General features: G+C 39.2%; 1 long non-coding RNA gene across 1 annotated transcript; it reads right to left on the reverse strand.

Annotated features, from left to right (window-relative positions):
- Positions 1-17,806: 17,806 nt before the first annotated feature.
- On the reverse strand, positions 17,807-27,580 carry LOC306806346. The gene is made up of 3 exons (XR_013775453.1): positions 27,518-27,580; positions 19,141-19,209; positions 17,807-17,981 (listed from the first exon to the last, which is right to left on the reverse strand). It is a non-coding gene; the product is annotated as an uncharacterized lncRNA (long non-coding RNA).
- Between the last annotated feature and the right edge of the window lie 315 nt (positions 27,581-27,895).

Raw genomic sequence — 27,895 nt, forward strand, 5'->3', positions numbered from 1 at the left:
CAGAATTATTTTTCTCCATCTTTTGAGTTCACTGAGTATTACCTACCCCCACATGAGAAATGCAGCCAATTAATCCAGTCTCCATAGCAATGACTTGTACAAAAGCCCAATAGCAATTTTCAACAATGTAAACCTGTGATTTCTTTAAGCCATGGAAAATTTCTTTCACCTCTCTTTTTTTTTTCTGTATAGGAACCAAGAGATCACTTCCACTTGCCTCTTATGATTTTGTAGGAAAACAGAGCAGGAAAGAGGGACATAAGAAACATGTTCACTCTTGCACTTCTGCAAATGTGGGTGTTGGATGTGTTTGTAACATAACTTATTGCAGCTGATTGGCACCAAGCCCTGACATGCTCCCTGTCTAATAAAATGTGTTTCTCTTGATACCAAATTCTAATCAGGGCAACTTGCTTGATATATTCTAAATGTAAAATATGTTAAGCATCCTAGACATTGAATATGTGAAAAGGATCATTATTCACAGGCTCCTAATCAAAGCTTTGTTTTGTGTCATTATTTGTTGGGTTTTACATGATTCCTGCTTGCTTGAGTGAAAATGTCTGGTGCTGGAAATTGTCACATTTCTCTCAGAGAAGCAAGGCAAGGAGCAGTGCTGCATTCAGAAAAGCCCAGGCATAATGGCTTGTTTGTTTGTTTGTTTTTGTTTTGGAAAACTCTGCTCTGTTTGTTAGATCGTAAATTATTGATTTATTTGGTGATTTACTTTGCAGCAAATTGAAGTCATATACAAGCTAAATACAGTTTCACTTAAGTTAATTATGATGATGGGGGCTATAAAACTTCAGAAATAGACAATTGCATATACTTGACATATACACTATAAGCCAAAATATATCCCTCTTCCACTCCCACTATAGAGTAAATGTAACTTAAACTACATTTATTTCATTAACAGCTGCAACATCTGTGCCTCTGAAAGCTTTGAGGTGCTATTAAACAATGGCATGGAAATATTTTAGCCTCTCCTGGTTTCCCTGTAGGGAGAAATCACCCCCTCGATGATGTGGCCACAGAGGGTCTAAACCAACAAGTGGGGATGGGGACACCATGACCTCCCTCCTCTTTTCACTGAAAGCCAAAATACAGTTAGTGCTTTCCATGTGAAACATTCACTGAATTACCTCTCTTTTTCTGTACTTGTTGAAGCCATAAATGCTCCTCAGAAAAATAGATGTGGAAGGTATTAAATTCTGGATAGAAAAGCTGGAAGCTTGGCATGAGCTGGTAAGGGCATGGAAGGTGGGCTGCAGTGCACAGAGATCTCACCTGCCCCCCACTGACCACAGCTCAGTCCTGGAGTTTCAGGGTTTTCCCTGACAGAAAGGAGGTTGACTTTTGATATGGATTTTCTAGAAATAAAAACACCACAGCAGAGACCTGCCTCAGGATGCAACACAAGTGATTGCACAAGGAGCAGGGTGCAGATGGTCTGAAGGGAACTCCAAGATGCACAACAGATTTTGGGGTGCTGGCTACCAATTTAGGTATGTTACAGCTAATGTTTAAGATGACTAGGCAGGATACCTATGGCAGCATAAATCTGAAAATCCCAATCCAGCTGTACTCTGAAATCCAGGCTGCTGTGGGTGCCCTACCTGCCCTGATTTCTGAGCCAAGGTGCAAACACCTGTACTGAGGAATAAATTGTATTCCAAAGCTCACATCTGCATCAGGGCTTGGAGAAGGAATGCAGCTCCTATCAGTGAGAGCCAGAAGCACAGAATACACATTCCCACACTCAGACCAGCCTCACAGGACAGGTCTGGGTGCCTTGAGATCCTCCCTCAAGGATTCTGGACTCTCTCTGTGAAATTGAGCACCTGACTAATCTGAAAGGAGATCCTTCCCACCCAGAGCCCTTGCTTAATGAAATCAGTATTCCAGTCAGCTCCATCACTAGAAAAAGCAGCTGCACTATGCAGGGGAACATATTCTGTTTTCCCAGCTCCATGTGCTAGCACTTTGCAAATGAAATTTTCTCTGACTTTTAGGCTATATGAAATCTTGAAATTAAAATTAAATATAATTGTCAGTAAATGGAAAGCTCTACTTTTTGGCCAGCTCTATTTGTATATATAAAACATATTAGATATCCCAAAGTATCTTTCATGCCATCTTGAATTATTTTCCTTTTATTTTTTCTTTTTATTGAGATCTCCAAAGCCAGCTGCTTAGGGGTTTTCAATGCCCAAATTCCCACTCATTATTTCATTTGACACTCAGATCCCTTGAGCAGCACTGAAAAATTGCTAAACCTTAATATCTGAGCTAGACTTCCAAACAACAGCTACAATGAAGAAACTGGTCTTGGCACTAAAAACCAATGAATATGTAAGACAAATTGTATCTGGAGAGAGCAAACACATTAAAACAGGCTACCAGGAGCATCTTTCAAAAGATATCTAATGTAAGAAGCATACTCTTCAATAGCTCAAGGGGCTTATAGTCAATAAATTTAACAGGTTGTGAAAAAAAAAAGTCAAAGCTAAAGTACAGTATGTAAATGGAAGCTGGAGTGTACTCTTCTTTTCAACCTTAGGACAGAGTTAATAGAGGGGAAATGACAAAATACATAAAAAGGAATACACAGGATTTGACAGACTATGTTTTGTTTTTTTTTCTTTTTAACTTCAAGGCAAGCTACCAGACTATTTTGGTTTACAGATAAATCAAACAAAGAACTTTTATCAGTTTGCATAAAAGTCTCATTTTTAGCACAGGAAAGATTAGGCTTCAGAGCCTTATTCTGTATGTGTATGAGGGGGATTACAAGGGAAGTGGTGAAAGTAATGACCTTGCCAGGGATTAGTTTCCACAGTTGCATGGTAAAACAGTTGTGTTTTCTATGCTTATGGATTAAGATATTAATTGACAGTTTCTGTAAACTAGTGAAATTCACAGCTATTTTCAGTAATAGGGTGATGACAGGAGCAGTATCTGACAGTCCCATTGCTGCCTCTTGACATTACCCATGGTGTTGTGATGTTCAGCCTGGGGAACCAGACCCTCAGCCTTGCCAGATTTGTTCCCAGTGGCTCAGTGTTTGTGTGACTAAAAGGGTTTCCTTTTGGAATTCCCTTTATTTTACAGCTGTATGTATGGTTGTGGTAAATGCAAATGTATTGGATACATTTGGTCTTTTTTTTTTTTTTTTTTTTTTCTGTTTCTAAAAATCTCTTGGGAAGAAAACAGGAGCTACAATGTGAGGCTAACAGGACCCTTGTTTTGGTTATCACAAACCCAGTCTCTGCTCTGACTAAATGGTGACTCATTGGAGTGAAAGCTGCTGCTCTGAGGAAGGCAGAGCAGAAAATGCTGTGGAGGCTCCTGAAGCCCAAACCAATGTCTTGGTACAGAAGATAACAGGCAGAAAGCCCCTCTGAGTGAGTGGCTCAGTGTTTCTGAAGACTCTCCAGCTAGTGTAATCTTCCCAAAGATGTTGAAAATAAATTCACCACAAATGGTCAGCTGCTTCTCTCTGTGCCTGTAAAATGTAAAACATTTCCTTTTTACCCTGATGATATAATTTGACTTTGGAGCCTATTTATCATGCAGGATAGTGAAAGAATAGGTCTATTTTGTTTACTTATACAATAATCTCTATTGCAAAATAACTGGATAGAAGAGTAAAGACAATTTGGTTCATGAGAGAAACCTCCCCATGAGGGACAGCACAGCATAAACTTGGTTAGTTTGCCTCAAGCAGTCCCAGCTCACTCTGGTTGGGTTCTGCACACAAAACAAAGCAGTCTTATGGCAAAGAAATGAGGGCTTAAACCAGCCTTTTTATATGTATGTGTATATATATACATATATTTTCTTGTACTAGCAGATTTAGTTAATATATAATTATGCTCAACAGAGAAAGATTTTAAAGTCCTAGTCTCTGACTACCTGAATCATTTCTACCACAGATGCAACATGTTAAGATTTTTCTTGAGCAATATTAACTGTCAAGTCTATTAAGCTGTGTGAAATAGTGCCTGGGCTTCTGCTCTCATTTAATGACAAAGGAAAGTGAGATAAGCAGAGAGAAAAAAGAACTGGACCTGGATGGAGGTTTTTGGAAGTATAGCACAGAAATAGTTTTAGACAGATCTGTGTAAAGCAGCATCAAGCAAAATTGATAATGAAGTCTTCATGATGATAGTGATGGGTGTTTGCACTGCCAGTGCAATCCCAGACTCTGCCTGGACAGCAGAGTGTCCCTGTAAAGCAGTCACTGGCCATGGCAGCAGTCTGTCTTCAGAAACACAGAGCACACACAGTTCAAGCTGCAAAATCCATTCAGAGAACTGAAAAACCAAGGAGGTTAACCTCTGCTGAACTCAGTGTTGCTTGAAATGGTTTAAAAACTAGGCTGTGTCTGCCCTGAAGTTTTGTAGTGGTTGAGATACAAAAACTCTGAGCTTCAGCTTGGACTGTGCAGGCCAGTAATTAGCAAAAAATGAGCTGTCTACCCCTGATCAAGGGAGAGGTTCTGGACATGCACAGGGTATGAATGCAGAGCTTTAAATATGGAAAATTGTTCAGAACTAATCACCCAAGGAACATAACAGGCTAATCAGAAAGTCCTGTAGAAACAGATATCTTTCAACAGACATAAAACAATCCCTTTCATGCAGCTGAGCTGAGAAATTTTTATCTCATGTAGGTAATGAAAAATACCCATCAACTGTGATAGATGTAGTTTTGCATTTGAGAAATTAACTTTTTTTGTAATTACCTTTTCTCCTTGTTGATTCTTCATTTCTTTTATATAGTCATCCAGTGGACAGTTTTGTGAAGACAACCTTAAGAACAGAGATCTCACTGTTTTCTAAAGAAAAGAGAAAACAAAAGGCTTCTAAGTGCTGTATTTACCATACTAAATCCCCACATGATTACACCCACAACTTGACCTCACTGTCTGATTTTAGCAGGAAAAAGCAAAAGGCAAATATACTCTCTATATCCACAAACTGGGAAATAGATAGGAGGATGCTGTGCCTTCAGAAGGCATCAAAAATGGGGAAAGATTAAATGCTTTTGCTTTTCTTTACTGTTGTTTAAAAGACATTGAGGAAATTCTTTTTCTTTTAGTGCACTTTTACCAAGTTTTTTTTTTTTCTTTTTTCCCAGTGGTTTTGGACTGATGAGAGCTTTTTTTAAAATCATACTGACAATTTCATATTCTAGAAGGAATCTGAACATGTTATCATGTGTTCAAAAATACATCCACTTGCATATTACTTAACATTAAATAAAATCTGTCTCATTACACTCTGAACCAAGAAACTTTAAAAACTCTGCATTCTTTTAGATAAAGTAATTTACTTGTCTAATCTATCTAATTCAGTAAAGAAACATTTAATATATGGCCATAATAGTTTCTTTATGCCATACCAATCACAATTTCTAATTATAACTGGGCAAACAGCATTTGAAGTAGATGTGATCTGTCTTTGCTTTGTCTGACCTTTGCCTTTCAGTGACCTGAAAAAAATGTCAATTATTAAATGGAATTATACAAAGGTAGTATTCAGTTAGACAGAAAACTACCTCTCAGACAAATGGTATCATACATAGTAAGCAACTTTAGATGGAGACAGGATATTTAAAACTAGGTAATAAGAATAATTTTAGAATCAATAAGGTCAGAAAAGATCTCCTAGATCATCAAGTTTATCGAGATTTTAAATATAAAAATGTTAAGTTAATGGTAGAAGTACAAACAAACTTACCTTGTCTTTTCTTACAAAGTGGATTCCAGTATCTGCAAACACAAATTTGGAGCAGGTGCTCAGTTCTGTGGCCAGAAGGGCAGCAATGATCAGCTACAGGAAGACAAAACTGCTAAAGTAGTGAGAGTCCCAGTGTGGTGGAGAGCACTGAGCAGCCTCTTGAGCTATTTATGCATCTGACAAACTTTGAGAAAAGTACTGGAATAAACCTCCTGCCTCCCAGGCCCATCACTGACACACAGCTGTGCCCTCACTGAGCACTTAAGACATGCATTTTTATTTCCTGGAGCCCAAAGGTTTTCAGCAGGATGGCAAGGAGATGCTTCACAGGTGAGTGGGTGCAGACCTGTCCTCAGCCCTGCTCACAGGGCCACAATCTGTGTCACCCTCTCTCCAAACCCACACACACTGGGGAGGCCATAAAATCCATTCAGTCCGGGAGACTTCCTTACCAGCTACAAGAACTGAAGCTCTGCAGGTCAAATCTTGATTCTAAATTGGATTCAAGTACCTTTGAAAGTATAAAGTTATGAGAGAGCTCAGCATCATCATTATCATTAGCAGCCACCCCTGAAAGTGCTCCAGAAATGATGCTGACTGTTGCTTGGAAGGAAGTCAGAGAGATATTGCAATTACCAACTATGTTATATCATTTAAGTATATATTTAGCTTAATTGTGGTAAAACTTGATAGTAGTCTGTTGATTCCATAATTACTAGAAAAACTGCAAAAACAAAACACATGTCTAGGGGGACTGGGAATTTGATGTGGTTTATAATCAACAACATTGTTCACAATGACAGATCTGAGTATACAGAAATTATTTCACATTGCAGCACTGGTGCTAACACTTGCTTTTCCACTTGCTTTTCATTACCATTGCAAAGTAGTTTTCCTAGACAGTGCTTATTTTAGTCATGGCAGAAACTAATGAATTTTTCAGACTCGTGTCTGGGTTTTATTATACTCCTATACAATCTTTTATTATACTCCTACAAAATCTGGTTTTTATGTATTGTACTATCAAAGAATGGGCTGAGTATGCCCTTACTTCCCTTTGAATCTTTTTTACAACTTTATAATTCAGAAATTTAAACTTTTCTTGACCCATTATGAACCACTCACCCCTGAGTCTGACCTTTCTTCTCCCTTTGGGTCACTGTGAAAATTATCAGAGCTCCGGGGGCACCCAAAGCCTCTCTTTTTTGGCCCTGTTGTACTAAACAATGTAAAAACAAGGCTGTAAACATCCCCACTCTCAAGAGCCTGCAGTCTGGCATGTTTACAGGACAGATTTTAGCAAAGTAAAGAGATGGCTGAGCTAATTCCTTTCAAGCTAACATTTGTAACTCCAGTCTGTACTAGAACATAAGCACGATCTGAGTTGGTAAGACAAGGGAGCTAAATAAGTGACAGGAAAAGGGAAACTCATAATTCCTCCCTGCACACAGCTGACATGAACCTGGGTATTCTCAGCAAGAGACCCAGCAGAGGAGACAAGGGATTTTGTGTGAGCAGCTGTCAGTTTGAACATCATTTTGCTCTTTCTCAGAAGTTGTCCTTTGAAGAGCCATGAACACCACCAGGGTGATTCCCAGCCCTGTCAGATCAGAGCTGCTGGAGAACCTCTCCATAAGGGGAATCCACTGGTGCACAGGGAGGAACCCAGCACTGAGTGTATTGATTGCCTTTGTGCTGTTGTGTAGAGGAATGTACAGATGTACCAAAATGTGAGAGGGAAACAGAAAGTTTGCTTGGTTGATACAGGAAGGCACCAGCAGCCAACAGACTCTAAACTTTATTCCTTGTTTCTTCTGCTGCTTTCACTCAGTTCATTTTGCTCCATAGATCAATTTCCATATTGGAAAAAAAGACTGGCAAAGTTCTTTTTTTACCTCTGTCTTCCTGTTGCACCCCATAGGGGTCTGTGGAGTGGAAAGATATTGCAAAGTGAAATGTGGGATTGCTTCTGGGGTCTCCTGTTACTGATTAGGTGGAGCCAGCTCTTCCCCTACATCATGAGTGCTGAGCAGGCAGATCCCAACACAAAAGTTGCCTATGATATGAAGGTGTGGAGAGGGCAGACTTAAGTGAAATACTTTCTGTATGCTCTAAATTTGCTTTTTCTCCCTTGTAGAGATAAGGTTTGATTGAGCACCACTTAATGTAGAACAGAGAAAGAAAAGATATTGTAGAAAGGTAGACACTGTGGTGAAGAAAAACTTTGGGAAATTAAGTGCAATTGAAACAGTAAAAACAGTAGAAAATCAAGATTTTCACAAGTAAAACAATGGGTTTTTTCCCTCTTACCATCTGTTTTTACAGATAAGTACTCCTTACCTTCTCCATGCTCCTCTCACAGCCTCACACAACTAGGTCCTGGCTGGCTTTTTCAGTAACACTAAAACAGGAGCAATGGAAAGGCAACAATCCTGGTATTTGATGTTGCAAAAGGAAAATTCAGTTAAAATATTTATTTAACTTGAGGGTGGATAACCCTCCCAACTGGGAACCCCAGAGTGAGTGTTTAAGGCATGGCCCATGTATTTCAGAGTACCAGAGGAAAAACCAGCCACAGGAGAAGCTCCCGGTGAAAGATGGTCACTGCTAGAATAGTCCAGATCTGTTTCAGAGCAGGTTTGGACATCCAGCAATGTCCCTGGGACATTCCAAACAGACAGGGAGATGCCTGAGGAGAGCAGTGAGACCCACCTGCTACTGCTGCAGTTTGAAATCTGCCAAATGCCTAATAAACATGCAAAAACCAATTGTTCAGCTTCTGCAAGCTCTGGGGAGAAGAGCAGAAACCATGTGAAGAAGGATATAAAGAGCATGAAGCAATCCCATAAGAAACCAAACTTTTGCTGTCACTATTTATGGCAGTGATCTCCACTAATTCACAGGAATGATGAGAGCCTTACTACTAGTTAAGGTATTGTGACAAGACAGACAACATTGCAGACCTCAGTTAATTTCAAATTATATAAAAATGTTGGCATTTGCATACTTTAAAACCATACTTCAAGCAGCTTAATAGAAAATTATAGCCTGCTTTTTAGTAGCAAAACCTATAATTTATTTTTCATTAACTGCTCAAGTTCAATTTTGATACTGTAAAGCTAAATACATTTTTTAAGCTTTTACTGGCATCAATCATTTGAATTTTTTTCCAACACGTGGCATATCTTATTCAATGGTGTTGGCTGCTGTGTTTTTAAATAATATTCTGTTTTCTAGAATACCAGGAGGATTGCATTTAGACATCTTTAAAAATGTAGTGACAGCAATTTCAATCAAAAAAATGAGAGGAAAAAAATACAATTAATAACAGCAACTGAAATAAGTTAGAAATAAGGAAGGCAAAAGCAATATTGAACTACTTTGGTTTCATTCATACTGAAGTTTGTGATGTTGTGGGAGACTTGTGTGGGCCTTGTATACAAGTTAATACTGCAGTAGATCACCATTGCCATCTCCTGGTAAATAAACCATATAACTGTATTCTAGATCTTTTTCTAAACAGTCATATATTGTACAACTGTAGAGAGATTACGCCATAAATAGGCAATAAAGGATTTAGGGTATTTACTGTGAGACTATCATTGCATTTTTATTCTTTGCTCATGTAAGACCTTTATAAAGAACTGCATTACAGTTGATAAATAGTGGTATTTGTTCCAATGCACTCTTTATGCTGAAAAGAAATACTGCTAGTTATGACTCTGTAAATTAAGGTGAGACAATGAGTTTTGTTGTGATTGAAACAAATAGCAGAGCTGCCTAAGGAAAACTCCCTATAACCAAAACAAATCTCCACTCAGGGAGGAGGGGATGGCTCCCAGTGTGCTGTGATGGGACTGTGGCACAGAGTTAACCAACAGCACCAAGCCATGGCACCTAGGGACAGCAGGGACAACAGCAAGCTGTCATTTCACTTTCTGGTAATTCTAATACTTTTATTTTCGTACCACTCCCACACTTCCTGCTGTCATTTCCCATTCCACTCCCTCTCTGCCAGTGCTGCTGCCTGCATGTCTTTGTGCAGGTCCCTGAATCTCCTGACACACACAGAGCACATGCTGTCCTGTGTGCAGGTTCCTAAATCTCCTGACACACTCAGCACATGCTGTCCTGTGTGCAGGGAGGGTCCTGCAGCCAGCAGGAGCAGCCCCTCCCAGCAGGGCTGTGTGTGTCACACCAAACCAGCAAACTCTCACCTTCTGCAGCATCCTCACAGCCAGGTGGGGAAGGAAAAGGAGATGTGTCTACAACTCATTACCCTTAAGAGCAGAGAGCAGCACCCAGTGTGATGCTGAGCCCTGATAAATCATCCCTTCAATAAAATCAGTGAACAGAGGGAAATGCTGTCTAACTGGCAATAGATTTCAGGCAAGTTCAGCAAGGAGTGACAGATCAGTCAAAAAGGCTGTGCCTGGCTCTGTTTGTGTATTACTCCTTTCTGCATTAGGGAAAGTGAATTCTCTCACTTGGAGCTGCATTGGTACCAGCATTGCCAATTCATGTGTCAGGGAACAACCCCTGCAAGAAGTGTTTGCTTTTTGCCATGCAAGCTGAAGAAATATTTGCAGAATTCTGGAAGAAACTAGGGCTGAAGGCTTTCTGATTGCACTTTCTGAAGGCAGAGCTGCATCATGAAGAGCATCCACTTAAGAGCAGCCTTTGCAGTGGTGACAATTCAGTTTGAATCTTCCAGCTCAGCACCCACACAGCCAGGACTGCTGTGGATGGGGTCAGCCACAAACACTGGGAAAAAGAAGGATAAATGCAGGCAAGTGCAATGGCATTTAAAGCTGCCATTGTGTCAGAAGGAGTAAAGATTAACAGCAGCTCAGCAAGAGCTGTGAAAAGTTGCTGGCTGTGGAAACTTGGAAGGAAAAGAGCTTTGGAACAAAAGTAAGAGTGTCTTGAGGGACTTTTATTTCTCATCAAACCAGCTCCCTGATGAGGGGACACAGAGCTGGTCTTGGACTCACACAGGCATTTAGAAACCAGAGTCTATGACAGGTTACACTTAATGATCATAATAGCTATTAAAGCCAAAAGGGACTGGAAAACACAAGCTTAATTACTTGACTATCCCAAGGGATCCAGAATCAACAGACAATACTATCTCCAGTCATTGTTATTAGATTATGCCTAGAAACTTTTCCCTGAAGCAACACTGTAATTATGTATTTATTAATTTATCTTTATTTGCTTTAGCTTCTCCTCTTTAGAAATATGCATACTTTCCATTGCAAAGAAATTCAAAACAAATTCATCTCTTTGAAGAAATGGGTGAAAACAACTGAACTCTAAAAACAAAGGTATAGAACTCAAGAATTCATAGCTTCCTTTGGAATTTACAAGGAAAAAATTCTTACTTTTACCTGCATTAGGTAAAAATAGAAGACAGATGAAAATCAGAAGCTCAGATAGATTTCCCTTTCTAGAGAGAGTGGCAGTCAGATCTGCAGCTGAAATGAAATTAAGGACCTGTTCATTCTAAGAGCTTGTGTCTATTCAAGGAAATCTGACCTTAAAACAGGATAGGACAAAAATGAGAAAGGAATGCCATTCCCACTGCTCTCTCCATATTAGGTACATATTGTGTCTTATTTCCATAAGACACATGGCAGACTATGCTTCTGATGCCTCCCATATGATCCAAAAATGAAAGTCAGAGTGCAAGATCATCCCATTCATTCCTCAATCTGCTCCTTTCCAATAAAAAATATTTTACAATATCAATCAGACACCAACAAATGTCCTAGGCAGGGATAGCACGGTGTGGCAAACTTAAGGCACAAACCATGAAGGTTCAATGACTCCAAGGCTGTCCAGGCATCAACAAATGAGAGAAACTCTGTGGTCTTTATGTAATGGTTTAAAACTCTCAATATCAGGAGATGGAAAAAATGTAAGGCAGGTTTTTTGCACAACGTAAGTGAAGACTGCAAGACTGACCTTCCCCTTTCTCTTGAGACTGCATTTTTAGTAATTGTGCTTAAAATATTTTCCTTGAAGAAAAAGAGGGGACAGTATGAAGGGACAGGAACAAAACAATTACAAAGATTTGATGAAACACAGCTCATTGCTGACTATCCATCTTATCTTCATATGCCACATTTTTAAGGATTGGGAGTTTACAAATAGCACTGCATCTTTTCCTTAGCATGCACGGGTGGGAAGACAAAGAGTCAAGCTTTTACATTCCAAAAGAAGAACTATTTTTAGGATAGATAAGTCAGAGGTACATTTGAGAAATGCAGAAAAATGTGTCTTCCTAGAATTGAGTGTACTATCTAGCAGGACCTATATAGCAGGATTATACTCCATGGCTTACAAGAGTATTGATCTGTGTGTACTCCTCAGTGGTGTTACATTCATTTTAGCATTGATCTCTCTTTCATTACACCACTGCATCATGCACTCTCAGTGTCATCTCAGTGCTCCTCTAAAATCTGACTGTCTTCTGTTGCTGTCAAGATGTATGAATGCATTCTGCAGCTTCCAACTCAAAATATCAATTTCAAAGACTTATTCACACACAGACACTCCCCCCCTTTTAAAATAATGCTAAGGACCTTCCATCCCTTAAGCCTCCAAAACAAGTTAAACACAGAATGAAGAAGACATTGGCAAGTGCTTTTTCTTCAAAGGTTTTTTTACTCTGTGCATTGTTTGTGTTACCTTTCAAAGAAGCTTGAAAATACCATTGCTTTTCCTCACAGCTCCTTTCTATTCCATTTGGAAAACATTGATTTTCCTTCCCCCTGTGATTCTTATGCAGCACAAGTAAACATGGCTCTGTTTAATATATGTCCAAGTCTGTGCAGTGCCATCAAATTCACTGTAGCTCTGGGAGAGAAACCAGGCACTTTGTTGGCTTCTAGCTTTGCTACAAGGCAAACTACCACAATTCTTGCATGTCCAGAGAGGTTACTGGTTTGGTTAATTTGCTTATACATGCTTTATTCTTCAAAGCACTTGACTGGGCACCAGGAACTCATGAATTCTGATGTCAGCTTTAATAATACACAGTTGCAATTACAGAGAGACAAGGATGCCTGGATCAAAAGCTCATGGCACATAATGTGCAAAATGCATGAGCAAAAAGCCTTCTTTCCTAATGGATTACCAAAATAATACACATGATCTTGAGCTTATCACTTCAGCTTCTGCACCATTGTTTACTGCACTCTCCTGCTGTAAGTTAGAGATGAGTCTGTTGTCTTCAGGCTGGCAAATTTGAGGACAAAAACCTCAGAAAACCCACTGCAACCCCCTGCAGGAATTGTCCCTTTCCCTGCTGAGTGTGCCTCAGGATTGTATGCTGTTCTGCCAGTTCTCACCATATTTTGTAATTCTGGGTAAAAATATCTTTTCTTGCAGCCATCTAATTATGCCAGCCTGAGGAGCAAATGCAGGGCATCTCAACATCTGTACCTTGGCTATTCCATAATAATAACCCTCATCTTCACTGTGTGATGTCTGTGTGCTATCCTTCACACCTTTGAAACTGATATCATATTTACCCATCTGAGAGGAGAAAAAAGCTTTGTTCTTCCCTTGCATGTATGTTGCAACAGATGAGAACAAGCTGGGAAAAACAGCTATTATTTTAATCTTCATTATTTCCAAGTTTTTCCTCTATAAAATCCCCTTTTCTGCCTTCACACAACTCTTGCTTTTTCTTGTCAGTATTTCACTGTCACCCCATATTCTTACAGCCCACATTAACAGTAATGCCATATTTTACTGCTGCAAGTATAACCCTCAGCACTTTAGCTGCTGCACCACAGACCCCAATCCAGTGTTTAAAGATGGGAATCCTTCCAAGAACATCCTTAGGCACTGGCACTGGATCAGACACTATGAGCAAGGATGGATTTCTCATATCTGTAGGTTAACTTCTGAAAGAAAAGGCTCTATCCAGCGGGAGAGTTACTTACCAATGTAATATTTTATGCATTGAGCTCCAGAGTGTCACAAGCTGACTTTACTATCACAGCAGACAGAGTAATTTCACATAATGAGTTAGTTCTTTAAACTGTTACCTCACTTAACACTGAACCAATTAATCAGGACAAAGAAAAAAAGAAGTCCTGCTTGTGCATTGCTGTACCACAATGCATTACTGCTCCCAGCTCAAAGTCCTTTTCTGACAAAGATTAGATCCCAAGAACCCAGAGAGCTTTTACTTGCTGGCACTGCCCTTTTCTAATTGCTCACAATAGGAGCTGACAGCCAAGCAGTCAGGGAGATATTGTTTTCACAGAAATTGCATATAAAAGATTCAGCAGCTGTGTAAATACATCATTTTTTAGAAAATGGACTATCCTTAAGAAGCATGGAGATGTAACACTGTTCTGAAGTCATAATACCAACACAAAAAAGACTTTCAACTCGACCAGTCACTGCTGTGGGATGGGCTGGCCAGAGGAAGCATTGTCCTGAGCAAAAGAATACAGGCTGGATCCAAAGCTACTGCTTGCTAATACAGTCAGTGGCATTTAAAGGATTCATTCAATATTTTGCTATTTATTTTGAAAGCATTAGAAAAAATATCCTGTGTAAGGACTGAGACTTGTTCTGGCTGGTGTGGTCAGCATTCAGGGCTGTGCATGTCAACCTTATGTCAGCCAACTTACTCCTCTCTCTTTGTTAGGAAAACACCTTTTTCTCTATGTTGTGTCATGAAGATGGTGTAATTGGGGAGGAGGAAAAGAAAGGGGATATCATTTCACCAATGATTCAGTTACAGTCATTCTTCTCTCCCCTCTTATTTCACTGAATATCTGACAATCAAGAAAGGTGCAATTATCTAAAGTGAAGAAACTGCAATATTAACAGAAATGCCATTTTACCACAGAGATTAAACATGAAATTTCAAGGGCTCATTTGTCAATGTGTTGCTTACATGTTACAGGTAATCTCTGGAAATCAGTCGAGTTGTACTACTGGGAAAGACAGTGATTAATGAGATCCTGCCTCTGAGGGAGATACTGCAGGTGAAAAGAAACAAAAGTAGAAGAGACAGGTGACAAGGGCCAATGAGACAAACTCCTAATTGTAACCATGAACTAATTCACAGGGGGTTATAGGGCTATGAGAGATGCAGAAAAAATATTTGGGGAATCTTTGTTCTTTTGTTTCAGAGCAGATAAAAAAAAAGTGGCCAGTTTACATGGTTGTCATAGTAATGTAAGCTGTTATTTAAAATACTTACATATACTCAAAGTATTTCTAATGCTGGGATAACTGCATAGCCAAGGGTCTAAGTAGTTGTGTATTGTTCAAGCAGGTCCTTCCTTGCTCACTGCCCTTTGAAATTTTTAGGAAGTTTGCTGAAGAAGCATAACCACCTCTTTTTCTTCAGCCCAAAGTTTGTCTCTGTTTTTGTCTCAACTTTTTTGCACTCCTTTCACTTTTCAGTCTTCTTCCATTTTAGTTTTAGTACTTGTCCTCCAGCTTAATCCATGGATATTTAATCCCTTGGTTCCACTATTCTCTTCCAGTTTCATAAGGTAAACTTTGCCTTTACTTTATACAGCCCCCTGTACTCTGACATCAGAATGACTTTCAAAAAGTAATTCATTAGCAGCTCTCATAATAATAACTTTCAGTCAAGAATGACTAATTGTAAAGGATTGCCTAGATGGACACAGCAACCCCCTGCATATCCAGAATTAATGGTTGGTGCAATGAAATCCCAACCCTGAGTTTAGATATGTGACATTCTAACAGACACTTAAATAACATTAATTTACTAATTTCCTCATCTTCCACTCCAGAATTTAGTCAGATAAGCTCCTGACAGAAGGCAGGCACATGCAGATGAAAGGATGAGTGAAATGGGACTGTAAAGGCAAAATGAAGTGTAAAGTGAACTTGTCACTATTTCCAAAGTGCCCTCCCTAAAAGGCACAGTTGCTGGTGGCTGCTCTGCCCTCCACACTGTCCCAGACAATTAAACTTCACCCAGACATCACTACTGCAGCCCCAGAAATTTTAGTTAGTCGGAACTATTTTGAACTGGGGAAGATTATCCTAAATCTATTAGGTCTGAGATGATTATTCAATAGATGGAAGCTGAGACATACTCAGATTATCAAAAAAAAGCCAAACAGAACTGAAGAAAAATGTGGAATAATCCAAAGCTCCAGGCACCAGAAGCAAAGAGAAAGATCTTTCTTTTTTCCAAAAAAAAAAAAAAAACCCAAAATAAAAAAAAAAAAAAAAAAAAAAAAAAAAAAAAAAAAAGAAGACTGGTTAGTTATATATATGCAAATATAGCTATATAACAGATTTTAAAGAGAAGCATTTAATCCCATGATAACTGCATCCCATCCCTTTGTTTCTTGCCTCTCCCCTCCCACTTGGAGTGGTGCAGCATAGCTCAAAATCCAGCTGTGTGCAGAGGCAGCAGGTCACACACCCACAGGAGGCATGGCCAGAGCATCAGGAGCTCAGGTTCTTTACCTCCAAAAACCAAAGCAATGTTACAGTGCCCACTGCTCCTGCTGTTTTTAATGTGGTGCTGTCATTTTCATTATAAATTCAGATTTCCTGGTTTTATCATTCAGTCATTAAAAAAACTGCTGAGAGATAAATATTAGCAAGCAGCTCTGCTTACCAAAAAAATTCAGAATTTCTAGAGTGTGGGGAGAGAGAGGGAGTCTCATATTCTGTGTATTCCAGTGGGGCAGTGATTCCAGCATGAGCAGGGCTGTACCAACACTGAGCTTTTGCCAGAAACTTTGTACAATACAGCAGGAGGATGTAACCACACTCTGCAGCCACAGGCACAGTGCAGGGCTCTTCAGTGGAATCCATGGGACTAACTCAGGATGCCAAACTTCTCCCCAGGTGTCAGACAGGATCCTTGCTCTCTGCCTTAGATCTATTCTGAGGCAGAAAGAAAATGTAGCCATATATGTATGGCAAGCATATATAAATATATATGTGACCAGTGTGACCTTCCTGTGACATCCACACTGTACTGCAATAAAAATTGTAAAATGCAAAAATAGTGTGTAGGAAAATTAACAGAAAGACAGAACTAATGAGTTTCAGCATCTCACACACATATCCTGTCATCCCTCACAGATTAGTGATCTCAGCTGCATGAACAGCTCTCTAAGGTTAACATTCTTAAAACAGAATTATTTTAGATGCTCTATTTCATATGCTGCTTTGAAATGCAAAATTAGAATTTATTGCTAAAACAGACATCTACTAAAAAAATATATTATTGTTAAAATATGCAGACTATAATTTTATTTCAGAGTCTGCCTCTTTAAAGATCTAAGTGGTGTATAAAAGTCTTTGTTGGGTGATGCAGCGGTTACCATGGCAATTTATTTATTTTTTTTAAGTTTAGTGAAGACAGTGCAGTCAAAAACATAAATAGCCTGAGCCCCTGGCAGGGTAAATTGTACAATGCCATTCTAGAATAAATCTACATGGCTTTTTTTTTTTTTTTTTTTTTTCTGAAAACATATATTAGAGACTAATAATTCTTCGTGAAGAAAAATACTTCACTTTTCTTAAGACTGCAATTATATTTGATTATAATTTTTAACTGTACCTGCTCCAGGATGATACTAAATTCTATAACCCTTCAAGTGCCCATTAGCTATGGTTCCTCTATGACAGTGATACAAGCTGGTGGGTGTGGGAGAATTTCCTGGAGTGCTACCTGCTTAAAAAGGTTTTAAGTTTTGCAGGAACACCACCAGAGAGATTTATATCACACCATCAGAGAGATTTATATTTGCCAGCAGAATCAAAAATGTGTCCTGGAATAAAATAACTAATTGAGTTTCAGACCTGTGGAGAACTCATATATGTATGTGTGTGTGTATATATATGTGTGTGTGTGCTAGCCTGGAAGCAGGAAATTAATTTATACCTTGTTTAGGAAGAGAAAGGCAAAATTCTTAAAATTAAATATTTTTTTCAGAATTGTTTGGTAGCAATACTGTTGTAGAGGACCTGACCAAAACTACAGACAATGTAATTTCTTTCCTCCAGCAGGGGTGAAATGTGCATTGAGGAAAGACTCCAAGAACAGGGCAGACTGATGAATACATCACCTGTGTGCTCCCCCCTGCTCCAGTCCTTGGCAGCTCACAGACATCCAGAGCAGACACAGTCCCAGCAGTCTCAGTGGATTCATTTCCATGATTTGTCCTTGGAGTCCAGTGACCTTTTGCTTTCCACAGCATCCTGGGGCAAAAAGTCAGAGTTAAGCTACCAGGCTGAATTGTACCAACAGCAGTCATTACTGTATTTTATAAATATAATGCTGCTTTGATGCAAGGCTAAATGTCTAATTTTGCTAATGATTCTGTGCCCAGAAGTAATGTGTGATATGTGGTTAAAGATAATTGCAAAATGCTTGAGCAAGATGAACAGAGGGAGTTGATAAAAGAGCATTTACAGTCCTGTGGTACTTGGAGCTACTTCTCCAGGTACCAGCTATGGCATCTCACCAGCTCACTGCTGGAAGAATTTGGAAAGATATCTCTCAAAAAACCTGACAAGTTGGAACTGCTCTATCTCCATGGGCAGAGATTCCTACTTGGAATTTTGCAGTGAAAGAATATTGTGTCATGTCCTGGTTCGCCTTCTACTGGGCAAGCATATGGGTTATCCACAAAGATTTCAAACTCATTAGGAGGAATCTGGCAAAGCAACAGATGTTTAACTGGCCAGCAAAAGTCATATTCCTGGAGGAATTTCTAATAATTATATCACACCTAGTCCTTCACATATCTTTTCACCCAGCACAAATTAGTGTAGCTCTGTTGATAAAAGGAAATGGTTCCAGTTAGAACCACTTGAAAAACTAACCTTTCAAATTCATAAGAGGATATGTCTATTAAACAATCTGAAAGTAAGAGATCTTTTAATACTAAATAGCTGAATTTCTATGCAAGCCATGTGAAATACTGGAATACAGGAAATTTATTTTTTTGTCTTCATTATCCTTCATGGGTATGAAAGAGGATTTTTTTAGGAAATGGGCCAGCAAAGGAAAACTGACTATTCCCTATTTTATATGTAGAATAAAGCATTCCTTCCAACTGTCTTTATTAATTTATAAACAGCTATGATCCTAGGTTGTTCTGGCCATTCAAATTTATGATCAGAATAAAATTACTCTCAATAGAGAGAAAAAAATGTCTCTTCTCTAAAACTTCATAACGAGTGATAAGCATTCACTGGACCATAATTACATCTTTCTATTTTTCCTATGCTGCTTCAGGTTTTAATTTTTTTTAATATCACCATTTTAATTAAGCTTTAATCTTCACAGCACTAAACTAAATTAAAAGGATCTTTATAGTGTTGCTTTGGCAACTAACAGAAGGGGTAAAATTACCTTATCTGTTTGTTCACCATGTTGCTGCTGTAAACATCCCAGTTATGGTCTTTAATTTGCTTATTTTCACTAGAAAAAAAAAAAGAAAACGACATGTGACACTGAAAACAGTTATCACTGCTGGAACAGTCCTCTAGCAGGATCTCACTGTGATTGTCATGGACAAACATGGAGTTGGGAGCTCTTTACTCCAAAAGATTAAATACGAGCTAATTAGGCAAGACACAAAGCAGGCAGAAACAAGTGAAAGCAGCAGGTACCCATCACAGAAATTCCCAACTCCTTGCCCTTCTGTCTGGTCCCCTTTATTTCCTTCAACAATCTGTAACACATTAAAAGTTAAACATAAACTTCTTATGATTTTCCCATGGTATCCTGCAGATAATTAGGAACAAATCTTCAGAACACAGCTGCCATGTACCTGCCATGTCACTGTCCCATTTTATATCTCTGTAAAATGCCAAACAACAGATTGAGTTGTCCAGGACTATCAGCTAAACACAATCCTGCACCACAATACCAACAGAAACATGCTGAAGGCATGAGCACACCCTACCTTGTACAACCACAGCTGTGGAAGGGCTAAGAGAAAGGGGAAGAAGAGTGTTAGACCTTTCTTCTAAAGCTGAGATATCACAGATCAAAACAAGAGCATGTTCTTGTTATCTAACAGTAAAAATAACGCTTCTGAGGATCACTTAAAAAATAATACTTTTATATGATTTCAGAGTTCTACATGTCTGCTTCTCTTCTTAAACCTTTCTCTATTTGATTGCTTCATCCTCAGTAAGGGACTGATGTTCATTTCCAGCCAAACAACACCACAGACACTGGCTATAGTGGCCTGAAAATGCAGTTTAACATAAGCTTTGGGACCCCTCTAGACTGAGGTGAGTGAAGAGCCTTCCCAAAAGGCAGAGCCCATGTGGGCATCACCCACAAACACAACAGGACCCCTCACACCTGTGCAGATGAGCCTTCCTAACCCCAGGAAATGACCCAGCACAGATGCAAAGGCTTTTTAATTACAAAACATTCCTGCAATACTCTTTTGCTATGAACTGCACTTCTCAACTTAGCAGGATTTTAGGGAGTCTTGATTATTTACAAAGCAGTACAGGTGAGCCCCTGGCACAGGTGACCCAGAGAAGCTGTGGGTGCCCCTGGATCCCTGGAAGTGTCCAAGGCAAGGCTGGATGGGGCTTGGAGCCCCTGGGATAGAGGAATGTGTCCCTGCCCATGGGCTGGAAGTGAATGATCCCTAAGGTCCCTTCTAACCCAAACCACCCCATGGTTCTATGAATATGGAAAACCCTTGTGCCTACACAGCTGATTCCCAGCAGCTCTGGCAGCCCCACAGACAGACTGACTCCAGAGCTATTTCCCCTCCAATTTGGCTGTCCGTGTCCATTTTTGCATTTTCTAATGTTCTTAGTAAAGCACTTAGAGCCTCAAGTCCATCATCATCATTAGCAGAGAGGTCAAATGTTGAAAGTTTAGTTTGTTTGTTTTTTTAAAAAAAGAAATTAATGTAGCAAAAAGGGTTTTACATGTGCAGCACTCTACAACAAAGCTGTCCTGCAGCTCTGATTGCAACTTGGTTTGTATTTTCAACTTATTTTCAATTTTCAGCTAAATAAACACAAAACATGAAAGCCACTGAAACTAAGGCAGATAATAAAGTGCTGTCAAGCTGTGATAAAGTCAGTCTTCACCAAAGATCAGTCTTCTCCCACTGAGAGATCCTAAATTTGAGGCTGAACTTAGAATGACAGAACAGGCAGCACCGAAAAACAAAAGTTTTCACTCAGTAAGATTTTTTTGTTTTCTGATTTTGATGGACAACAAAATGGTTGAAAGTTACAACTAATTTAGAAACATGAGAAAAATGACAAAAAATAGAAGGTATCAAACAAAAAACCTAGGAACTGTCAACCACTGAATATATAAGGAGGACAAAAATTACATTTTATTTTGCATCACCTTTTCTGTGTCCTGGAAAAACCTTTTTTCTCAAGTCACGTGTGTTAAAACATCTTGGGTCTTTCTTCAGTAATCCATAGAAAAACAGACTCTTAAAGTAAGCTTAAATGTAGGTCTCATAGCAATTAAATATGACTAATTATGAAATTGAAGTCCTATCATTTGATATTCACTGAGAGAACTTTTCCCCAGAGTATGTTACTCAATATATCCTCCTCAGAAATCATGTAAACAGATTATTCACCTCACTAAGAACAGCTTGAACCTTTTTCTTACATAATGTCTTTTTTTCCTCCAAGAATATTTGAATGTAAGGAATATTTAAGTAGCACTTAAGCAAAATAAAATTGCTCTGTTCAACACACAAAATGTTTTAAAAAAAAATACCTGTGTCTATAACCATGCCACTGGCTGTTTGCTGATTGCTAATTGTTGCCATCATTTTCATCACATAGGAAAAAAAATTCCCCTGTAAGTATCCTGTGAACATTGTAAGGATGATCTCAATGCATCAGGGTAAAGCAGCTGCCAGAAATCAGTCAGATCAGTGCTGGGAGTGCAGTCAAGCTTCTTGTGTACACTTAGCAAATATAATTATTTAGAACCTAGGGGTGCTTCTATGTCTCCTTGCTATTGCTTCTATTGTGTAAACAGAAAATGAAACCCTCCCTGAGCAAGGCTACAGGCTGAGGGCAATATGTTCACATTCCAGGAATGTGCTTTCCACAGGGAATCTAAAGGAGCATCTCATAGGCTTTAATATAATCCAAGAATTGCAGGAGCAACTGTGGCCACAGCTGGGTTCCACCTGTTTGTATCTCTGACAGATGTTCAGGGCTCTTGAACCCCTCAGTTAAACACCAGCTGTACCTTAGGCAGGGAACAGACCATATCTACTGCCAGGCTGCAGGAATTGCCTGTCCTGGAGCAATCTGCCTCAGAGAACCTTCCCCAAAGCGTCCCCCCAGTGCAAATGCACATCCCCTGGTCTCCAGCAGAGATTGCCCCATGAGCCTGGCTCTCCCTGACTCAGGAGCAGAGAAACACATTTATCCTCCCCAGCCACAGCCTGGCGTGTGCTTGCTCTGTGGCACAGCTAAATTACAGGCTGTGCTCAGTGGGAGCCACTCCTCCCCACATGCAGCACTCTCATCATCAGCTCCATGCAGTGGGTTGGATCAGGAATCAAATCTAGCTGAAAAATGACCACAAGACAAATCCTCAGCATGCTGAATTGGAGCAGGATGCTCTGCCCACCCTGTTCACCATCTGACCAGAAGGGACACACAGGCTAACAGCAGTGAAAAGCCAAGCAACTAAATGTTCAATTACTGCCTCAGCTGAAGTAGCTCTCCAAATATTTCTTCTTGTAGCACACTCCCAATAAATAATTAGAGTTGCCCAGAAAAGCCAGAAAACTGACACTGGCATAGGTCTTGTATTCAGAAGATTATCTCTTCTGTAATATACACTGGTATTCTGCAGAATTACTTGGGATTTAAAAATAGAAAGTTACAGAAAAAAAAAAAAGAGATTTCATATTAATGTTTGACAGTCCGTACAGGTTTTCTTTTTAATGAATGCCACATATATATATTCTGTATATATTCTGTATATATTCCCCTCAAACTTACAAAACAATATATGTTAAATACAATGGGCACCATTTATTGTTTTATCCCTAATGTTAATCTTGTATATCTGGTTATTTCTTTTTCAATAATAGCAGAAAATTACTTTGTCAATTATATTGCTTCTCCTGTGCTGAAATATTAGAGACTAAAAGGTAAATTCAAGAGAATCCCATCCCAAAGATAGACTGCACACAGGTTTATAACAAGCAATCCTAGACCATGACCAGTAAAAACATTTTCAGAAAGAAAGTAGGTGGTAGTCTGGACATTTTTTGGCTATTTTAAATCTGTTCTGCTTTTGCTGCATATTTAAAATCACATCATTTGTGCTTCTGTGAACTTAGTCCCCATTTTCTTCTTCTACCATTTCCTTTGTAACATATATTAGTTTATTTTTAGATTGGTGAAGTCCCTCATCACCACAGAGATTGTTTTCACAATCTCTCTCCTTGCAGCTGCTGTATTGCTGGGGGAGGCACTATTAGAAACTCATCCATAACAGTTCAGTCTCTCTCAGCCTCAGACAACTTCTCCATGGATGTGATACTTTGCTTAGAAAATTATAATGTGATTTTCTTGGGAAATAGATTTCTTCCTTGAGGTAATTGTCAGGAATGTAAGATGGTCAAAGAGCTCTCCCTTATATTTAAATAGGTTCCAGGCAGAATCACAGATTATTTTGTTGTTGCTGCAGTTATTGTTTTTGCAGTAAAGACAGAGCCATCTGTTCCTTTGGAGAGGTGCCAAATCAGTTGAAAATAATTCACTCAGGTATTCAGTGAACCACAAGAGCTGATGGTTTAAGGATTCTGGAAGGTTTCAACAGGGAACACCAAATGCACTTTGCCCAGTTTGGATTAGATTTTATTTAAACTGTGGGCTCTGGGTAGTTCAGGACAGCAAGAAGTGGACACAAGAGAGTTCCTCTCTTTCTATCTCCTTCCCATATCAAACCTGCTTTAATAAGAGTCAACAGCTACATATCACGTGAAATGACCAGCTCACACTATCCAAAGGGTAATTATAAACTATGGTGACAACTTTGGTGTAGTTCTGCATATCAGAAATCAACCAAATGGCCAAGACATGTCTGGTTCTCAGTGGGTTTATGTCCCCAGTTTGTGCTCTCGTGGGACAGCTCTGCCCTCTTGGCCATGCCTGAGTATCAATAGCAAATATCTCACTATTGGGGATTTGGGCACAGCCAGGGCAATATATGCACACATATTATTGTGTGCAGCATGAGCAAAAAAGGGGAGGGAGGGACTATCTAGAATCAATCTGTGAGTCTGGACAAGTTGATGCCTTGCTTGACAAGTCTCTGATAACACAGACCTGCAGAAAACCAAAATAAAAATATTCCAAGGACCTCCTGAGCCCTTAACCATCCTTATTTGCAATGGTTTTCTGATGAAACAACTGGCAAGTTAATATTAGCTGGTGTCTGAGAGAGGATAATTTCTGAAGCATTTTCTGCTATGGATTTTATAATGATGAAGAATTGTCTGCACGAATTTATAACTGAGTGGGTTAATTAAACATTACCCCTGGGCATCTGAACATTGAAGAATGTGTCTCTATTCTGAAAGGAACACTTAATCCTCCTCAGCCTGATGCATTCCCTGTATTATTTACTAATAAATTTTAGTTTATTTATTGTTTGAATTATTTATTATAAGCATTGTGGAAAAAAAAGCAGTGCCTTAATAAGGTTTAGTTTTCTCACTTTTCAAACTCATTGGGATGTTAAATTTTAAATAATGAAAACCTAAGTTGGAGTCCTCTTTTTTCCTGTTAAACATTGGAAACAACTGAGCATAAACATGACTGATACTAAACATTGTTTAAAGAAATTATGAATAAAGGAAGTAATAGGTTATTAAACCACTCTGTAACACCTTCCAAAGCTGTGACAATTGAACATTCATTACAAGCTTGTTAAACAGCTATTCTATCAGTAGTTCTAGCATCACAATGCAGGACCTTAATTAGCTGATGCTTCTTTCATTTTATTTATTAGGTTTATTTATTAGGTTTTTGAGCCAAAATAATAATAAAAAAAGATTTGTGGCTCTAATAAAGTGCCACCACTGCCATATTTCTTTCATGTATTAGTAATTTGTTAGTTAATAGGAACCTGCATTTTCTATATTTTTCTTATGATAGATGTGCCAAACACAACAACAGAGGGCAAATCAAAATATTTACAACCTACTATAATTTCCTTTGCAGCCTAATGTCATAATTAAGAAACAACTAAGTTTATGAATCAGCTTTGTACATTTGCAAGTCATGTGGAAGAGTGGCTGACAGAAATGACAATCTTTTTGAGCTTTATCAGTCACAGTAATTAAATACTATACTTCCCCCTCAAAAAAAAAAAAAAAAAAAAAAAAATCACGTATTTTTGCAATGCAACAAGGTTATTTTGAGAGTTCCTTTGTCTCATGACTTTTTAGAGACAAATGGCTTTTTGTCCTGGGTAGGAAACAGCTTTAAGTCTGTACCAGACAGCAAATTTCTCACTTCACACACTGATTCATCAGATATTGGAGCTAAAGCTTGTCCCTGATTGAGAACACACTGTTATTCTCTCTGCACTTTAAACAATCCCTTTTTAATTAAAAAAAAAAAAAAATAAAAAAAACAAAACTCAAGCTGTCTCTAGATACATTTTTACTTTATCTGGTTATCTCTAAATAGACAGATTTGGGTTTGAACTGTGTGAAATAATCCTGTCAGATACAGATCAGCAGGAAAGAGGCATCAGAAAGGCAGGATGGGTTCCATGGATCCCACTGTGCCAGGGCAGGCTCTGCCAGGAGCTGCCCATGGAGAGCAGATTGAGCCTCTCTCTCCTGGATTTTAGCAGAGCTTTCCTTTCCCAGCTGTGGCACCAGCATGGCCTGTGCTGCCCCTCACTCAGCTGTCTGTGCTGAACACCTCTTTTTGTTATTTTACTGCTCTTCCCATGGCAGGAGACCCCCAGCTCACCCATGATAACCATCACACAACACAGGAAGCAAAAAAAGACATGGTGCTTAGCTAATCCCAAAACAAGCCAAGATGCCCATGTGCTGATAGCAAGGATGCTGCACAGTGGGTAAGTGTCCTGCAGCTGTAAAATAAAGCAAGTTAAATAACCTGGCCAGCACAAGAGCTCACTACATGCTCAAAATTCTGTGTCGCTGACAAATTCGGTACTAATGCAGAATTTGTCACTATTTTAGGACTGGTGGCTTTAGAAAGTAGTGGTTGGTTGGCAGCAAATTTCTGCAACTTTTCAATATTTTTGTGACAGGAAGCTCTCTGTAAAAAAAATTATATAATTTCCTGCCTGATATCAAAAGAATAAAGAAGAGTGATGCATTATATATATATATATATAAAGACTCTGCCCTCAAATACGAAGCTTCTCTCTGGCCTGAAGTCAGAGAAAGAATGGATGAACATCACCATTACTGAGATTATGATCCCTGAGCAGCCCTACAAAATGGACATACTTGAAGGTGTTTATATAACCAGCCCTTACTGAAAATTATTCAAATAACTGCTTTGATGGCATAGGGTTTATTTGTGAACAGTCCAAGCCTTCTGCATTGCAGCTATGACTGAGGGCTTATGGTACTTTAACTTAAAATTCTGCAAGTCATTATGAGCCTCTTAATAGCAGATGGATTCTATTCTGAACCACATCAAATTCCAGTTAAATAAGATTGTCAGTATAATAATTTTCTAGCTGGACATAGCATGCAATTGGCCAGAATCAGACAGTTAAAAGGCTTTTCATTCCAGTTTAAATACCTAAAACAGCAAATGCTTTAAGCAGGCAGCTCTCATTAATAACAAACAGTGATCCCTTCTAAGTATTTATCCTGTATTCTGGAAGCACTGAATGCCTACATCTTTATATGTATTAATTGGACTCCTCTATTCATACTAATGCAGTGAAAATATGCACACAACAGGCACGAGAGCTTTTTAACTGAATGGATAATTGTGCCACAGGGAAGAAATTCATCTTGAAATTTGTGACAGTTGCACTTACACAAAACTCCAGCAGTTCTGGAGTAGCAATGAGACCAATCATAACCGATAAAACAATTCTGCTTGTGGAGTGCAAGCAAATAATCAAAGCAGAAATCTAATCAGCCTTTCTTGGTAGATGCATTCCCTTCACATGCCTTGGGAGGTTCTCAAAACAAGGTAATGGAAAAGCCATGCCCTTGGAGAAGGGATTCCCAGGAAAAAAACTGAGAATGTCTGCAGAAAAGGTGGAGCCTGAGCCAGCAAGATACTCTGCAGAGCACCCGAAGCAGAAGCAGGGATTTCAGAGGATGTTTCCACGTGGATTTCGGAGGATGTTTCCACGTGGATTTCAGAGGATGTTTCCACGTGGATTTCAGAGGATGTTTCCACGTGGATTTCAGAGGATGTTTCCACGTGGATTTCAGAGGATGTTTCTCAGCCACATGCACAATGTTGAGGAAAGCCCCAGCCCTCCATCCCCACCTTGCCCATCAGCCCAGCACGGGGGAGCAGCCCGGACAGAGGGACCTGCTGTGCTTCCCAGGGAGAACCGGGTGGATTCATCCTCGCTGGAAACGCAGAGAGAAAACAGAAAGGGGAAATCATCTCATGTGCTTTAATTTCTTGCTATTTACTCTTTTTGCCAGCAGCTGAATGAATCAGTGTATTAGCAAGCTTTGCTTTTCTGTTTCTAGAACAAAACGCTGGCTGCCAAAACACGGGGGTTTTACCTTTGTAAAGTCGGTGTCCTGCATTCTAAAACACTTCCAAACCCCTTCCTTTTACTGGTGGTTACCTGTTTTGAGTCGACCTCTATGTTTCACAACTACAATTTTAAAAAACATTATTTAATTAACGTCCTTCGTTTGTATTCCCAGCGACTCCCATTTGTATGCATACAACTCACTCGGTCTGCGGTCTGTGGCTGGCAAATAACACCACTTAACAGCTGTTAAATAGGGTAATCACCTGTTGTTATCCACAGGTAGCTTTAATTCAAATGCTAATTGCTCTCAGTGCTCTCCTTACAAACCTGCCCCAGTGTCAGCTGCTGTCTGAGCCTCACCAGATGGATGCGAGCCTCGCATGGATTGTGCTGTCCCTCTGCA

This window comes from Erithacus rubecula, assembly GCF_903797595.1.
Source record: "Erithacus rubecula genome assembly, chromosome: 11".
Classification (NCBI taxonomy): domain Eukaryota; kingdom Metazoa; phylum Chordata; class Aves; order Passeriformes; family Muscicapidae; genus Erithacus; species Erithacus rubecula.